Source organism: Nycticebus coucang, chromosome 6, assembly GCF_027406575.1.
Source record: "Nycticebus coucang isolate mNycCou1 chromosome 6, mNycCou1.pri, whole genome shotgun sequence".
Lineage (NCBI taxonomy): Eukaryota > Metazoa > Chordata > Mammalia > Primates > Lorisidae > Nycticebus > Nycticebus coucang.
The window spans coordinates 97,758,721-97,775,805 of record NC_069785.1 but is presented as its reverse complement, the minus strand read 5'-3'; the positions used below and the strand labels follow the sequence as shown (position 1 = coordinate 97,775,805).

At 42.2% G+C, this 17,085-nt stretch overlaps 1 pseudogene; it reads right to left on the bottom strand.

Annotated features, from left to right (window-relative positions):
• LOC128588807 (tolloid-like protein 1) overlaps window positions 1-17,085 on the bottom strand; it is a 506,486-nt pseudogene that overhangs the window by 469,610 nt on the left and 19,791 nt on the right.

Here is a 17,085-nt window from a genome sequence, read left to right as displayed (position 1 = left end):
TGAAGTGCCGTGGGCGCGGCCGACCCAAACTGCTCGTTTCCTGCCTCTCACAGGATGGCAGTCGGCTCCCATCAGCACCGCCTCGCACACTGTTTAATATCAGTGTATCATTGATAAGAAACCACTAAGAGAAAATTGGCTTAACTGCACAGAGTTCTTTATAAATATGAAACCAAATTTCTAAATTATAAGAATAATGATATTTCAACAGGAAAAAAATACTGTTTCAGAAAATAGCATCTGAAAACCAACACATCTGGAGAAACTGCCTCTTCTGACTGTGCTTCATGGTCACCCCTCTATAAACACAAACACCAGGGAACTTGCCTGTGTGGAACCGAAAACTGCCAGAAAGGTGGGGGAATGATGTTCTAAGTACATCCGACAGATAATAGCTAAAAACAGGATCAGAATTTACAGACCACACAATGTTCAGTGCATTGACTGGCCCACTGAAAAATAAGTGCCTAAGATAAATAAGTGACCGCTAAACTCCCGAAAGAAGCGCAGGGCGTCTGGCATAATCATAATGTCTGTTTAACGGAACAGAACTACCACCGCAGAGTTACACTGGACCGGAGGCCCTGGGGCACTGCTGACACATGCTCATGTCTGTTTAACGGAACAGAGCTACCACCGCACAGAGTTACACTGAGCCGGAGGCCCGGGGGCACTGCTGACACCTGGTCATGTCTGTTTAACGGAACAGAGCTACCACCACACAGAGTTACACTAGGCCGGAGGCCCGGGGGCACTGCTGACACCTGGTCATGTCTGTTTAACGGAACAGAGCTACCACCGCACAGAGTTAAACTGGGCCGGAGGCCCGGGGGCATTGCTGACACCTTGTCATGTCTTTTTAACCGAACATAGCTACCACCGCACAGAGTTACACTGGGCCAGAGGCCTGGGGGCACTGCTGACACCTGGTCTGGAGCCAATTGGTTCCACTTCTTCATCAGATTTCTAACCAATCAGACTGGGTCGGTAAGAGTCAAATTAGTCGAGGCTCTGGACTTGACACATGCTCATGTGATACAGAAAGCTCTCATTCATTAAGGAATTAATGAATTTCCCTCCTAGAATCCCTCAGTGTCTGCTGCACACACTGGGTGGTCTTTTTCCAGAAATGCACTTGATGTAACAGCCACATCGCACAGAAGCAAGGTGTCCCTGACTGACATACAGTGAGGTCCCAGGGGTGTGGCTCTCACACCGTCAGGATGCCACACAGAGAAACCTCCAAGCACAGTGACTTTATATCAACAAAAAATACTTCGAGGCCACACAAAGGTGTTGCAGGACACCCTTGGGAGACTGGGATAACTTTTAAAGTATTTTTTTAGAGTTCAAGATGAGTTTCAGTTTTTAGGGTACAAATTATTTTAGGATTCAAAATGAAGTGTTATATGCCATTTTTAACTTTCCTCTAGGACACAAGCTTAGCCATGAAACTCCACATCCAAATCTCATAGAATATGAAAATCACCAGCTACCAGAAACTAATGCCATAGACATGTCCTCAGAAGACACTTGAGATTTCCAAATAGTCCTTCGAATTCACAATCGGGCCAGGACAACCAAGATCTAACACACGAGGCTGTAAGAGCTCTGATTTCTGCTAAAACACTGCTGTCTTTTGTTGTACTTAAATATTTTTCTTAAGCATTTACACTATGACTTTATAAGGACTTTGGTGTTTCTATGATTTTAGGGTTATTAATATAGGTTTTAGAAGGGCTGAAAAATTATGAATAACTATGACCTCTAGTGAGAAATCCTCATGCTTTTCCCACATGCAAGCTAAGAGATTAAGGAGTCTAATTCAAAAGGAATAAAACTGAAGTGCGGTAATAGCTGTGGAAATAACTGTGTGTTCCTGGAGAACCAAGCAAGCCTAATCCACCTGGCTGGCCACTGGCCAGGCTTTCCCATGCTGTTCCCTCATATGAACATCTGTAGGGGTTATTCTATTGCAAATGTCGGCATTGGTTATTTGAGGCCATGCAGAGTGACGATGTATATTCACAAAGGACAAGATAATGAAATAATAGCACTTTGCCCAGAAACAAAACTCGGCTGGCGTGAACATTTAAGCCAAGAGAATTAAGAGACTAACACAATTTGCGCAGCAGGGAGAGAAGCTTCAGAGTGCCCTGGGTTGTTCTCACCATCTTTCACTGTTTCCTGTTTGGGGTAAGAAGTGACACCTGGTTTCCCACAACAGACTGGAGGATCAAAACCCACTGGAAGAAATGGCAGAGGGGAGGCAAACTCCAGTCTTCTGGTTCCAAACACACTTTCTTTCCCATGAATCTTCTCTGTGCTCAAATATATTTTTATGGATTTATGATCAATACTTAATAGTTACAGGTGTTTTGTTTCCTAAATATTTAATACATGAAACATAAATTGCAACGGTACATAACTCGGCAAAGCTGAAAGACATGATAAATCAAATAAAAATGATATGAACACATTAGTCTATCACAGTATGTCCCTCTGTCTAGAACTTTCTCTTGTTTCTGTTTTGTTTTTTTCTTTGCATTTACTGAACATCCAATCAAAATATAAAAAAAGTTTCCAAACAATCCAATGATCAGGTGAGACTCTGAGAACCAAGAAAGGAGGAAGGCAGGAAAATCGATACCGGTTCTTATTCACTCAAAACTTTATCCCTTTTCTATTAAGACTTTTTCCCCCAAAGCATCTCTTGATTATGATTTCTTTGTACTTTAAAGCTAAAACCACACAGTCAGCATCTCAGGATTAAATGTGCTCCCCCAACATACACGGTCGTAATAAAAATCAAAGCAAATTTATCTGTTTCTGTTGCTGTAGCAAATTACCATAAACTAAACAGTTTAAAGCATCACAGACTCTTTCTCCTACAGGGGTGGAGGTCGGTGGTCTGAGGCAGAGCTGTGCTGTGTCTAGGGGCCCCAGGTAAGAACCTCCTTCCTTGCAGTTTTCATCTTCTTCAGTCTGACTGCCTCCCCCAGCTCGGCCCCTTTCCTCCAGCATCAGAACCCATCACGGAGCGTCTCTCCTCTCCAACCTCCTGTTCGCACCGTATAAGGCCGCCTAGATCATCCTGGACAATCTCCCCCGTCAGGATCCTTACCTTCACCTGCACAGTCCCCTGCCACGTATCTACTGGTTTGGGGAAGTAACACATGGACATCTTTGGGGAGCCATTATTCTGCCTCCCACAGAGAGGAAGGGTGAAATGTCATCACCCTTTCAGCACACGTAACATTCATGGAAAAGGAGCTTTAACGCTTAGAAATCATGATTTCATTTTTTTCCCAGACCCTTTTAGCTCTGAGGATAACAAACTACATCCCACAGGCCAAAGGTGGCTTATAGCCTGTTTTTTTGAAATAAAACTTTTATTGCAACACAATAATTCTAAGAATTGGAATACAGTGCATCACGGATGGCTGTTTAATATTAAATTGTTGTTAAGGTCTCCAACACTTAATCCCTGGCACTTAAAGACAATGTTTTCTGAAAAGTAATTATTAGCTACAGTTTTAATTGTTGGGATTCAATTTCAAATCACAAGACTATGCAAAAACTCCCATTGATCGTGGTTCAAAAAATAATTCAATAAAAAGATATCTAATTCTTCTTAATTACTATCATCATTATGATGGCCATTGGGCTATCATATGTCAATACTTACTGGCATTTCATACGCACTATGCCAAACGCTTACGTGATAATTTAATAGACGCACAAAATTCACGATATCTCCAGTTTACAGATGAAGAAATCAAGGGGTTAAAAAGATAAGTGTTTGTCTCAGGATAACATGGCTAGGATATGCAGAAGTCTCTCCGAATTCAGAATATATGTTCCTGATCTCTCTTTATTCTCTGCTGTAGTTCGTTTTACTTAACAGTTATTACATCAGCCCTCCATACATGCAGATTCTAAAAAATATCAATAGAAACAACAATACAAGAAGAAGAAACAATATACATTTAAAAATACAGTATAACAACCGGCAGCACCTGTGGCTCAAGGAGTAGGGCGCTGGCCCCATATACCGGGGGTGGTGGGTTCAAGCCCAGCCCCAGCCAAAACTACAAAAAAAAGAAAAATACAGTATAACAACCATTTACATTGTATTAGGCCTTGTAGGTAACCGAGAGATGATTCCAAAAATATGGGAGGGTGTATTTAGGTTACATGTAAATATGGCACCATTTATGTCAGGGATATGAGCATCTGTGGATATGGGTACCAGTGGGGTCTTGCAACCAAGCCCCACAGAAGCAGAGGGATGACTATAATTGTTTTCCATGTAAATTCTATCTGAGAACACACACATGGCAATTATGAATCCCTTTCCTTTCAAATGCAGGAATCTTTAATGAGAAATAACATAAAATGCAGACACAGAATGCCTGGGTTTGAAGGCCAGACTCTAGAGCTTTATACCCTTGCCAAGTCACATAAATCCCCCGGGTCTGCTTCCTTTCCCTACGTTTCATTTCTGACTCCAACTTGAATCCAGTGCTGTTTGGCCCAAGGGCAGTTTTTTATGTGGCACAAGATATTCCCAGTCAAGCTACATTTTACTATTTGTGGGGCACTTTCAATAAATAGAAAAATTGCAATTCCTTTTTTTTTTTTTTTTTGGCAGTTTTTGGCCAGGGCTGGGTTTGAACCTACCACCTCCAGCGTATGGGGCCGGCATCCTACTCCTTTGAGCCCTAAGCGCCGCCCAAGAGTGCTCTACTTTTTTTTTTTTAATGTTTTAAAGGATGCTCCCAGCATCTCTGGATCCCAGCTTGCTTCATTTATATGAAGAGAATGGTTTGGATTTTTTTTGTGTTTTTGAGACAGAGTCTCACTTTGTCGCCCACAGTACAGTGCCCTGGCATCATAGCTCCCAGCAACCTCAAACTCTTGGGCTCAAGTGACTCTCTTCCCTCAGACTCCGAGTAGCTGGGACGATAGGTGGCCTCCACAATGCCCGACTATTTTTAGAGATGAGGTCTCGCTCTGGTCAGGCTGCTCTTGAACCCATGAGCTCAGGCAATCCACCTGTCTTGGCTCCCAGAGTGCTAGGATTACAGGTGGGACCCACCTCACCTGACCTGGTTTGGGGTTTTACAAAGGTGAGAGAGAAAGTGTGTATCAGAAAATACATGTGAGGGAATACAAAAATATCCTCCACTATTAAAATGCTCACTTCTAAACACAACAATATTCTTTTCATTTTCATATTTTGCATTATTGTAAGGGCAAAAGTTAATACGTTTATTATACAGTATAAACATAATTTAAGTCATCATATTCAAATTATTACTTTTTATTATTGGACAGTATTTAATCTGGCATTAAAAAAAAATTCACCTTGAAGCATTTCCTGTTTGTGTACTAGGTGATGGACTTTCACCTACTAGTATTCTGGCTACACGTATGGACTGTGGCAGACTCTTCAGGAGAGCGTACTGCAGTGACTCCTTTCTGTTGTCCTCACTTCCTCGACTATGTGCTGCCTTTAAATCCATGTGGGGGATTAACAATGTCTACATAATTCTTTGTTACTCCTCCCAATAAAAATTAGGTTTACTTTTCTGCCCTTGAGCCCCGGTCAGCCTCACTGGTTACTTTTATCAACAGAATGTTCACAGGTGATGTTCAGGGGCTTCTGAGGCTCCTGTGCCCTCCTGGAACACCCTCTGGGGCCCAGGACTGCCAATGAAGACTCTGGTTCCTCTGAGACCACGACGCTGGGGGTCGAGTGTAGGGATCTGGTGGCCCAGGACGAGTCAGCCTTTCCAGCCCTCCCTCCCAAGGTGACAGATGTACAACCGAAGCCATCTTTCCCCTTCAAATTAGACCATGCCTCGGGTGAGAGTCACTGACCAACCTCCATGAATGCCACTGGTGACAGAAGAACTGCCAGTAAAGTGCCACTCGGGCAGGTGACAACCATGAGATGTAACAGCTGTTTGAAGGCAAGAAGTTCAGGGCTAATTCACTGTTCAGCAATAGGTACCACTAACCGTGCACAAAAGACAATACCCGTACGGTGACGCCAAGTCTCACATTCCATCAGCCTGTGCCATAGTGGCCTATGACGGCTCAGCTGTCCTGCTGCATGTGAGGGCTGAACAATCACATGGTGGACTCAACACACGGCAGCCAGTGAGCACTGCAGACACGGCACACCACAGCACTCAGGGGTTACAAAGGACACTGAATTTTATTGTAATTCTTGTTAACCGTAACTGCTAGGTCCTCTAATTTTTTAAAAATAATATCACAAAATTTTACCCTATACTGAATAGGGTAAACCATTTAGAAATGTCTCCTTACCCTATTACCCAAGGCAGCTAAGGACACTACCTCACCTCCACAAAAAAAGGAAAACTACAGGCCACAGTATCACTTATGAAATGAACACAGGTGCAAAATTCTAGACAAAATGCAAGCAAACCAAATTCAACGGCACATTTAATAGCTCGTTCACCATGATCAAGTGGGAATTCCCAAAGTTGCAAAGGTGGTTCAACGTATGCAAATCTATAAACATGATCCGCATTAACAGAATGAAAGAAAAAACACTGTTTTCAACAAATGGAAAAAAAATTGACAAATTTACAATCTTTTCACAATAAAAACTCTCAACAAATTAGGCATATAAGGAAAGTACATAATGTGAAACCCATAATCAACAGAAAAGCTGACAATTTTTCCTCTAAGATCCAGAACAAGACAAAAATGTCCACTCTTACCACTTCTTTTCAATAGAGTACTCAGGTCTTTGCAGGAGCAATTACTCAAGAGAAAGAAAGAAAAAATCATCCAAGTTGGAAAGGAAGAAGTTCAATTGATTGTTCCTCTTTGCATTTGACCATCATAGACCAATGAGAGTAAACCCTAAAGATTCCACCAAAAACTGTTAGAAATTAATCAACAAATTCAACACAGTTGCAGGATATCATATCAACAGACAAAAATTCACAGCATTCTTGTATAGTGACATCAAACTCTCTGAAAAGAAATCAAGAAAACAATCCCATTTATATTTAATAAAAAAGAATAACATACTTACACATAAATTTAACCAAGGAGGTTAAAGATCTCTACCATGAAAACTGTAAAACATTAATGAAAGGTAACAGCAATGACATTTTCACTAAAATAGAAAAAAAAAATTCTAAAAACTGTATGAAACTGTACAATACCCCAAAGAGCCAAAGCAATCTTCAAAAATAAAAAAAAAGGAAAAATTTAGAAGCATATTATATGAGTTCAAAATATACTACAAAGCTATAGTAAACCAAACAGCATGGTACTGGTACTGACATAAAAACAGACACCCAGCCCAGTAAAACAGAATAGAATCTAGAAAAGAATTCATGAATTTACAGCCAACTGATTTTGACAAAGATGCCAAGGACATGCAATGTGGAAAGGACAGTTTTCATATAGTGCTAGGAAAACAGACTATTCACATGTGGGAGAATGAATTTTGACCCTTACGTCACACAGTATAAAAAAATCATCTCTAAATAGAGCAAAGACTTAAATGTAAGACCCCTAACTATGAAATCACTAAAGAAAACACAGAAAAAGCTTCATGACATAGGTCTGGAAAATGACTTTTTGTATCCCAACAGCACAGGTAACAAAAGCAAAAATAGACAAATGGGGTTACATTAAACTAAAAAGTTTCTACATAGCAAAGGCAGCAATCAACAGAATGAAGAGATGACCTATAGACTGTGAGAAAATATTTGTAGCCATTTATCAGATAAAGTGTTAATATCAAAAACAGAAAATCAGGTAAGTCAGCAGTGAGAAAACACACATAAACGCCAATTTAAAAATGGGATAATGACCTCAACAGACTTTTCTCCAAAAAACAGGTACAAATGACCAACAGGTGTATGAAGGAATGTGTAATGTCATATCATCGGGGAAACGCAAATTAAAACCACCGTAAGATACTGTCTGCAATAGCCCATTAAAATGGCTATTATCAAAAGCACGAAGGATAACAAACGTTGCAAGGATGTGGAAATGTAAGTTAGTATAGGCTTTATTTTTAAATAATGTTTGAAGTTTCCTCAAAAAATTAAAATACAACTACCATGTAATCCAGGAATCCCACTAATGATTTATATTCAAAGGAACGATATCAGTGTGTCAAAGAGACATCGCACTCTGGAGCCGACTGCAGCGCGGTTCACACCAGGCAAGACTGGCATCAACCTGAGTGTTCACGGATAGAAGAGGCCATGAAGGCAAGGCTGGATACACACCCACTGGAATACCAGTCAGCCGTGACAAGAAGAAAATCCCTTCATTAGTGGCACAGGATACAAAGTTGCAGCTGGATAGAAAGAGTGAGCTCCGGAGCTCTGCTGTACTGTGTGGCAAGGACAGTTAGTTACACTATGATAGTTAATCACACTATGTATATTGTAGTCTTGAAAATGCTAAGACAGTGGATATTCGGAGCTCTCACCACAAAGATAATCAAATATGAACTTTGTTAATTAGCTAGATTTAGTCATTGCAGAAAGTACATAAACACCAAAACATCATGTTGTACATGGTAAATGCATTCTGTTCTGTCAAATTAAAAAAAGAAGTTCCCTCACTTTCCCACCCTGAGTTGTACAGAAGGGTCCATTGTATTCCCAGAGATATCGAATAATTCCTTTGTTTTTCCTTTCTGCCCTGGCTCAGGAAAGCTCTGGTGGGTAGGTAAGTATCTGCTCTTGGTCCAGGGAGATTAAAAGATTTCATGATTTTTCAAGTTTCACTGGAATCTATTTTCTAAACTTCAGTTCAGGTTGAAGTTCTTCCAGGAAAATTAAGGTTCACAAAGAAATCAGGCAAAAAGTATTGATTTTATACTACGTAGCATTTTGATGAAATTTCCTGTATAATAAATAATAATAAACGTCAAAGTATTTTAAGTAGGTGAGTAAATGATTTGAACTGGTTAAGTTACAAAATATAGAGTCAAAATATTAATATCACTTGGGGTTAGCGGCTAAGGTGTTTAACACTCTTTTTACTGACCCTGACCTTCTGGGTGACACTAAGAGTCAGTTTTTACACATGAACTTGAGTGACGCGGAAGGAGGGCTTCGGGAACTTTGAAGTGGCAGTAACATGATAAATCTGATGAGTGGTAATGACCTGGTTTACACCGTAACCACCTCCACACAAACCACAAATTCAAACACCCCAAAGATCAGCACTGGCACGAAGGCTCTCATTAAGCTTCTATTCTATCTTCCTAGGATACCAGCAAGCAGGATTGTTGACCAGACATGCTTTGTTTCCCCATGTCAAGCAGAATCCTGGCATGTGAAGAAAGCCTGGAATCAGTGAAGGAACAGGCCGTCCTGGAGCTGGAAGGAGGTGCCTGAGCTGAGATAGGCGCACTCAGGAATGAACCAAGGCTGTGGTGTCTGAAACTGGGACACATCACCAGTTCTCGTCCCCCGGCACAGACCCCTGCAGCTGGCACTGATTCTACCCTACCCGCAGGCTGGGAAGAATCCCCACCGTGCCTGAGCACACCCCAGAGCAGCAGTCACAGACCAGCCTCGCCGTCTCAATCTGTTCAGTGTCAGGCTCCTCCCAGAAAAGGATGGGACGTGCGCTGGGCCCTCTCCAGCAGACCACAGGAAAAAGAGATGCTGGTGTCGTATACTCGGGTAAAAGGCATTCAGATCAAACTTATGACAAATCCCTAAGGTCAGGTGGAGTGAGAGTAGGCCACACCACCTGGGAGCTGCAGACAGGAGGAAGCTGGCCCGGTTGGCAGACCCCTCTCCCAGACAGACTATGGACAGAGCAGGAGCCACAAGAGGTTTTTCCTGCTGCTGCAGGCTTGGGGAGGGGAGCAGCCACAGCAGTGAGGAAGGCACAAGGCTTGCTGCAGTCCTGCTGTGCAAATCAGTCTAAGCCTCCGAGAGAGCATCAGAAAACCTTGTCACCTCCAGGACCATGGTGCAGACCAACCATAGGCCTTGGAAAGGTTAAAAATAAAACTAGACAAAACCAATGAACAAAAACAAAACATTTTTGCCCTTGGGGAAGTCCTGGATGTGGGACACTAACCAATCACACTTGAGATCTTCTGTCACTGGGGCAGGGAAAAGAAAGTCCTTTCCAAAGAAGACCAACAGAGAATATGCAGAGCCATATTCCCCTCTGCATATTCTCATTCAGAGAATTCTCATATTCAGAGAATATGCAGATGGGCCAGCATGGAGGGGAGGCCCAGAGAGGAGGCCCAGCCCGAGACCCAGCCATGCAGGGAACACACTGAGCCTGGCGCCATCACAGAGAGGAGGCCCAGAGAAGTGGCCCAGCCTGAGACCCAGCCGTGCAGCGAACACACACAGAGCCTGGCGCCATCACAGAGAGGAGGCCCAGCCTGAGACCCAGCCGTGCAGGGCTGGGGCCAGGGCTGCCTGGAACAGCCGAGAGTTCCTCACCTTCTCCACCAGACACCCCAGGAGACAAGCAGCTGCCATCCACCACAGAGGAAAAGAAGAGAGCACGGAGACACCATGTGTGGAGGACACGAACAGAGAAACTGAGTGCGGAAGGCTGAGCAGACACCTCTGATCCAGCCTCCACCCTGCAGCAAAGGCCTGTGGAGCCAGTGGCCATGCTGATGGCAAAGACAGGGCCAAAAAAAGTTCTCCAAGTAGATGCCCTGAACACTTCCACCCACTAACGGCCTAACTAAAGAGATGCCGCCACTTCCAGGGAGAACGTCCGTCTACTGTTATACACAATGCTTAGTATTCAATTAAAAATTACATGATGTACAAAAAGGCCAGGAAAAAACAAACAACAACAACAACAGCACCACAGCACTCTGCTGAGAGCACCTGACACATCAGTTGGAGACATGGCCCTGCTCATAGCAAACGGGATGTGAAAAGACTATGGTTGCAAGGCTGAACAGAGTAACGCAGGGATGTATCAGAACAGATGGGAAATCTCAGCAGAAAGATGGTGCTATGATTGAACTGTGCTCTTTCAAAATTCGTATGTTGAAGCCCTAACCCTCAATGTGACTGTACATATTTAAAGACAGCATAGTTAGGGATGGAATTATGGCCAAATGAAGCCACGGGGGTAGCATTAGTGCCACAGGGCTGGTGTCCCTATTGGACAAGGGACAGACTCTGGAGTGTCCTCTCTCCCCACGGTGTCACCACAAGGCCAGGCCTGTGGGGACTCGGGGGCAGGTGGCCACCCGCACGCCAGGAATAAGAGACCGCACTGGACACCAGCTCGGAAAAGCTAGACTTCTAGTCCTCAGAACTATGAGAAAATACATTTCTGTTATTTAAGCAAGGAGTCTGTGGTATAGTGTTAAGGCAGCCCAGACAGAGTAACACAATGGAAACTATGATTACGAGTCAAATGTAAATGCTAGAAATAAAAAAATATATATATGGTAAGAAAGACAGAGAATGCTTTTGACAATTCTGTCAATAGATTTAGGATGGCCGAGGAAGTAGTCACTAAGCTTGAAGACAGTTTAAAAGAAATTACAAAGAATGACAAAAAATGAACAGAACATCCAAGATTGGCAGGATTTGTCAATCTGGCATAGGTGTAATTTGAATCCCAGAAGAAGAGAGTCAGTGATGCCGAAGAATTATGTGAAGAAATAAAGGTCGGGAGCTTTCAAGATTAATGACGCAACACAGATGCAAGAACTCAACAAATGCAGAGAATAAACCCCAGGGCATCCCTGACCAGAGACATGTCGCAGACGGACACACACACCTGGATACGTTACCTAAACCTCTAATGACCAGAAAATTTGTAAGGCAGCCAAAGAAAAAAGTATCATTACTTACACATAAATAAAGGTAAGTTTTACAACACAATTATAAGAATCTATAAAAGGTGAGAAATAGTGGAGTCAGGTGTTTAAAAAATGAAGAAAGTGAACTGTCACCCTAAAGTTCTATACACATGAAACTGCTTTCAAAAGGGCCATTATACACATTCCGTATATATATTATAAAAGGAAGTTCTCTAAAGATAAAGAATATGAAACCAAACAAAATTTTACTCTACCCAAGGAAATGTCTTTGTTAAAATCTATTTCCTCAACTCCCTTAAAAACTGCACTGCTGAGAAGGACGCTGCCTCTGTATTTCTCCGTAAGGTTCAGAGGGCTCCTCTCTCAATCAGGGCCGTGGGCAGTACCGAAAAGCAGCTGCATCCCCATGGGGCTGTCATCTCAGCACCCAGCGCCCTTCAGCAGAGGGGCTGATGGGAACCCAATCTCTGTCTGGAAAGTCCACTCCATGCTGGGAACGTGAATGGCGTGGCAACTGTCTCTGATAATAAGGCCTTTCTGTTAAAAAAAAAAAAATTCACTGGAGGGAAGGGTCCTAACAGAAGTGTTAAAAGCGTCAGGACTGGACTGCTTCAGGGAGCTAAGTCCCCAGACAACACTTGTCCTCAACTAGAGAGCCCACTTGATCTGCTTCTGAGAACAGCAAATTGCAGGACATTGTTAAAATGTCTATAGTCCTCTAATTTTATTTCTTTAGATTATACTCAAAAGACGTATGCTTTGCATCTGTGGTGCCACCAGCAGAACATACATACTACGCCGAGTTTAAGTGAATTATTATTCTATTACTTTCCTGCTGAATTTCTGATTTCTTTTTCGTTACTTCATTTATTTTCCACATTTGGAGACATCATTACCAGTAACATACAGGGAAGTGTAGCCTACTGCAGGGACTTCCAGTAATTACTTGTGAAGCATCCACCCTGTCACCTTGACCTACAAAACCAAGGATTTGTTTAGTGTAGGTAGGAAAGCACAAGAAGGAACATCTTTTCCAGCTGCCTAGTGATTCAATTTGATTGAATAAACGTTTTATTTTATTTCCGAGTGCCAGCCACAAAAGACAGGGGCAGTCAGCGTACTGGAAAGGAAACGGCTGTGCTCACTTACTAATTTGACGCGGTGGCCAGGGGCGGTGCTGATTCCCCACGTGCACTGCTTCCTGCTGGGGTACTTGTCGGGCCAGTTAGGGCTGGTGATGAGGCCACTGGGACTGTGGATCTTCTGCTCACACTCAGCTGTGCCAAGAACCGGAACACGAGTTAGTGCAGAAATCCAGCCTGGGATCGGCCGAGTGCCAGCGGCCCGTGTTCCTGCTCCTCTGTTTGGAGAGTTTCCCAACGACTGACCGGCTGTCACGCCACTGTTGCCACACTCCGCTGCTGTGGGAAGTACAGTGCTCCTCACCCGTCAACATTTGCTGTCTGCCTCATTATTAGCAATAAATAATAAATGCTAAACAAAACTGAACCTGCTTTTCAACTAAGGAGTCTGTAGCTCAGACTTTTCCGGAGCAAGAGATATCGACAATCAAAAATATCAACACTGGGTATGTGTGAGATATTAACACAACACCCCAAGAAAAACCTTGGGCCATGCCATTTCCAATTCTTTTTTTCTATTAACTGAAACATCACTCATAGCTAACATCCTTAAGACAAGTTATGAATCACATATTTACCTTTTCCCCTCTCCTTTAGCTAAGTGTACACCTGAATACCTAACTCAGAATTTTAGCTACTAAGATAAACAAGCCTTAATTTTATCAAAGCAAAAAGAAGAATACAGGGAAAAATAAGTGAACAGCTACTAGTCCTGGAGACAACTTCTGAACTAACTTCAAAGAGTATCTCATTCAATCAGCACTTTTTTTTAGTTTGTTTATTTATTTTTTGGAATGAAAACGTCATTGTAGACGAGACCATTCCACATTGTTAATATCAAATTTCAAAGATATTTGATATTCTTAGACTTTTTCCATTCCATGTGGTTTATGATGCTGTACCCTTTACACCTGGTTTAGACTGGGATTCTCTACTCTAGACTGTTGCAAACAAGGGACGCGTGTCCAGCCTTAGCTTCTGTCCTTGCTGCTGTGGCTGCGGCCATGGTTCACTCCTTGAGACTACACCTGCCGTCATTGTGCCAAGTTTCCATGCAGAGATCTGAATTCATCACAGAAAAAGAGACAGGTGAAATTCAGCTCCTGTCAAACTATCTACAGAAATGGTATCAAGACAACAGTCTCAGAACTTTGGTCCCAGTCCTGACAGGGCTTCTATTCCATTGTCCCTCTTTGCCTTGCCACGTGAAATGTGAACTCTGCAGAATTTGGCAAGTAGCCTGAGAGAAAGCTCAGAGGTTCTCTGCTAAACTGTACAAAAAGCATGTGTGATAGCAGAGGTTAAAGAAAATCCCACCCATTTCCTAGCAATAGGGATGAACATCATTTAGAGGTACCTGGATGTCATTTTATCTGAAAGAAAGTTTAGCTTCTACAACCAGAGATGTATTTGCTACCTGTGAGCCACAGGCTACCCATACAATCTGCAAAAGCTGCCTCATTTGTCTCATTCTTTTCTTCTGAATTATCTTCATGTCTGGGGAAAAATAACTGGCCTGTTGCCCAACCTACTAATTTAATAGAATATATTACTAAGCCACAAATATAGTGCTCATACAGGAAACACAATTCTGCTTGCATACGACTCTGCACCGGGCCATTTCTCAATGGAAAATGAGAAAAGATCACTGACACGTGATCGTATTTAAACAGAGCTGAATGGAGCAAAGATCAATCAGAATAATCTCTAATGACTTAAATTACTAGACTAGTATATTAATTAGAATATGATTTGAATAGGTACACCAAGGTTGTTATCTAACCGCCATTCTACATGCTGCTGGCTAAAGTTATAAAATTTGTCTTGGTAATTCTCCTTTCAAAAGAGGTATAAATCGAATTCAAGTAAAAAATTCAAGATGAGACCCTCAAGGGAAGTAAGAATGGAATGAGTATTTCTTGTTCCCACATGACCCCCGTCAGTGATCTTTTCATCATAGTGGCTGAGGGGAGTAAGATCATCATTTTCAAGAGATCTTGGAATTTGTAAGGTGTTGGGGACAAAATCTGGTAGGTATCTTTGTGCTACTAGTATACATTTTGGGGCCAACACCATGACTTAAAACTTCAAATGACAGAGTCTCTACCACTTTCAAATGTCTTTCCTTTGGTCGGCATTTGAGTCTGATACTCCTGGTATTTCGAAGGGCGTCACTGAAGTAGCACATATGTGAGTATTTTGGGGATGGATATTACATGAAATGTTAAACATTTAACTGAATTAGGTTGGAATACAGACAGTGTTATAAGTCTGCTCTACAGAGACTCGGGATAATAGGGGCTTCTCTGGCTACCAGATGGCATCCTTGCAACTTCTGCATCTGTTATACTCTAATGCCACCTACGTGTGAAGGACGCGTCCAGCAGTACCTCTGGTACGTCTGGACATTACACAATTTTTTTTTTTTGGCCATTTGAATAGTCAACCAAGATATCATTCACTGAAATGATGAACTTTACTTAGAAGCAGTGCTTTACCCAGACAATGTGAAATACTACGTGTTACCAAGAAAAGAGTGTCCCTTCGCATACCTTCCTTGCAATCGTGATTATTTTCATGTAGTACGAAGCCGTTACGACACTGACACGTGTAGCTTCCCATCGTGTTGAGGCATTCGGGCTGACACCTGCCATTGTCTTTAGAACATTCATCTTTGTCTAGCAGAGAGATAAACCCCATAGTTTAGTAAGTAATTTTAAAAACAAAGAATGTTGAAGGAGAGTCATTTAGTTGTGGTTAACATTGGCAAAGGGTAAACTAAGTTACAGCTTTTCCCATTCCCAATATAAAACAAAAAAAAATTATAATTTCTTAGTTTTACCCTTTCCTTGTTTAGTTTGAAGCCTTGCACCATGGGTTGGGTGTCCGTGACCACTTGTGCTACAATGACAACTTGTAATCCTCTTTCATTCCTATGCTGATGAGAAGGAGGAGGAAATCGACAGATCTTTTTGCGAATTCCTCCTAAGTATTTATTGCTAATTTTGAAAAAGGAACTTCAAATTCTGTCTAGTTTGAATAAAGGCAAGGAGTAGTATTTAAGTAAGAGGGAAATCATTCAAATATTTACCATGGTGTATAGACAGAGGCTAAACAAGGCTCCAAGGTTTGTATGTAATCACTTCAAAAAAATCATTCAGTGTAACTACTGTGGTTGATTTTTTTTCCCCATTAACCTTGCAGTTACGCTTAGCATTAATGAATCTGGACATTCCATAACATCCCAAGACAGGAAAAAGCATCATTAGACAACTCTCAAGAAGAAAATTAATTTATATATTTTAAACTAATCTACTCTGGCACTCCAGTTCATTAATACGTAATCCCCTAAAAGGGCTTTTAGTGCACTAGAAGTGAAGTTAGACTAGGAAATATGAGCTTTAAGAAACAGCCAACAAATTCACTACAGGGAAAAAAGCCAAGCTACATTAACAAGCGGTCTGTGCAGGGGGAGGTGTCAGCTATCACGGCAGCTGTCATCCTACGGCTGGCTCGTCCCTTATAGTCAAAACTGGCAGCCTGCTCCTAACACACGGTCTGATGGCACGTGAGGCGCCCACCACTCCCACACAGAAGGAACAGGAGGGACACATGACAGTCACAGAACTCAGGCTGGGTTCAAGTTTTACTCTCTCAGCTGCTCTTCCTGGTGAGCTCCTGGTGGCATGCACAGTCTGCTATTTTTCCTTTTTTATCAAATCATTATTTACTCTATGGAAATAGGTGTAGGGAAGATGTTTTTGTTAGAGAACCTGGCGTCAGTTTTTAAAAGTGCATCTACTTTTCTCCTTTGGGAGATGGATTACATGGCATAGACCATACATGCTTAAAAGAGCTATTCAAGTGCTGGCTGTATCAGAATATTTCAAATACATACAGGCAATCTCAGGTTTTAAAGGAGACATCAGAATCAGTGTGTTTGTGACTTATCCACTGCTCTTCTAGCACGTACTATGAAAAAACAACATAAAAAGCAGACTAAAGAAAATTATTCTGGCCGGGCACCGTGGCTCATGCCTGAAATCACACCACTTGGGAGGCCGAGGCAGGTGGACTGCTTGAGCTCAGGAGTTCAAG